This window comes from Tupaia chinensis, unplaced genomic scaffold (genome assembly GCF_000334495.1).
Source record: "Tupaia chinensis unplaced genomic scaffold, TupChi_1.0 Scaffold144022_1, whole genome shotgun sequence".
Taxonomy (NCBI): Eukaryota; Metazoa; Chordata; class Mammalia; order Scandentia; family Tupaiidae; genus Tupaia; species Tupaia belangeri.
The window spans coordinates 238,737-240,264 of NW_006203874.1; the positions used below are offsets into that span (position 1 = coordinate 238,737).

The 1,528-nt window shown below is 52.6% G+C and overlaps 1 protein-coding gene across 3 annotated transcripts in view; it reads right to left on the minus strand.

The window, feature by feature from the left end:
* Window positions 1–1,528, minus strand: part of LOC102474663 (glyoxylate/hydroxypyruvate reductase B) — a 25,546-nt gene that overhangs the window by 19,395 nt on the left and 4,623 nt on the right. For all 3 annotated transcript variants that reach the window (XM_006165766.3, XM_027767211.1, XM_006165768.3), the window contains exon 2: window positions 586–650. The gene's annotated coding sequence lies outside the window, so the exon portion shown is untranslated. The remainder of the gene's footprint in view (window positions 1–585; window positions 651–1,528) is intronic.

Here is a 1,528-nt window from a genome sequence, read left to right on the forward strand (position 1 = left end):
TGCTGAGAGGAGGTGTGGAAGGGGCCACTCAGCCACTTGCTGATAATTCCCGTCACCACGCACCAGACTTTGACCCACCCCAGTCGCAGTCAGCAAAGTGGGGAGATCGGAGTCAGCATGAAAGCCACCTCCAAGGTCGTGACCAGGAAGTACAGCCTGCCTGCTATGGAGCCAAGCTGACAGCCTGGGCGCCTGCACTCCCTCCCCACCTGCACCAGCTGCCGCGGCCACACCCCCTCAGCTGTTTCTGTGCTTCCCTAATTCCTGTACCATGTGGTGGACCTGCAAGAGCCTGCAGGAGCTCTGGACGACTGGACGGTCACAGGAGGACACATGCCCACACACAGGGGCTCAGGAGGAAGCCGGCGGCCCACCTGTCAAGCTTGCTTTCTGTGAAGTCAAGGCTAACCCTCCCCAGGAAACTGGGAAAAATGAATTGTACAGCTCCGTTTTTCCCTATCAGTGAGTGGGGGTGGCCTCTGACTGCTCTGGGCGTGTCCTCCAGCCATTCAATCCGAGCTGCCAAATGTGTGAAAATTAGTTAATTTCTTCTCGTTAGATAATTGCTTAACTTAAAAAAGTTACCTTTGTTGAAATTGACTTCAATAGACTTGAGGTTCTAAACTTAGGATTTTCTTCTTTTAAAACACCTGGAAAATTGAGACAGAAAGAAAAATAAAGTAGAATAAACTTCCAACCACTTCATGGGGCAGTCAGACAGACCCTTATATACAGTATTCTGGGAGGGGCTTGGGGTACAGAAGGGTGTGGAGTGCACACCTTGGACTTTCGGACTGCCCGACTGGAGCAAGGGGTGCCTCGCCCCAGTGACTCCAAGGAAGGTGCAAAGAGAACCTATCCACCTGCTGTGGGTGGGGGGGACCCGGAGTGAAGGAGAGGCCTTTAATTTATAAACTGGAGATCAGCAGTTAGCATAATGGCTATGTCGCTGGACTCCCATGTTCGCGTCCCAGACCCAGTGGCTTAAGCTCACGCCGGGCGCATGTGCATGTGTGCCCAAGATCCCGAGAGGAGAATGGAGGAGAAGGGATTGTGGCATGGCCATACCCCCCACCCTGGGGGGTGATTTCTCGCTTTCTGTCTCTCTGTCTCTGTCTTTCTGGTGAGTGCACATGCCCTATAGCAAAAACCTCTCAAAAAAAAAAAAAAGAAAGAAAGAAAAGAAACTGAAAACAAGAAATGTGGGAACCAGATGCAGCCAATAAAAAGAATGTTTTTTGTTTTTGTTTTTGTTTTTAATAGAGAAAACAAGGAACAGCAACCATGGGCTAAGGGAAGGAAAGACGCCAAGGCAGGAACCCTCACAGCTTCCCAGGCTGCTGGGAGGGGCATGCCAGGGCTCCCTGAAGTCTTTTCTCCACCATGAACCAACAGGGAGCACTCGCTAGCCCTGCCGGGAGCACTCGCTAGCCCTGCAGGGAGAACACGCTAGCCCTCCTGGGAGCACACACTAGCCCTCCCGGGAGCACTCGCTAGCCCTGCTGGGGACACACGCTAGACCTGCCGG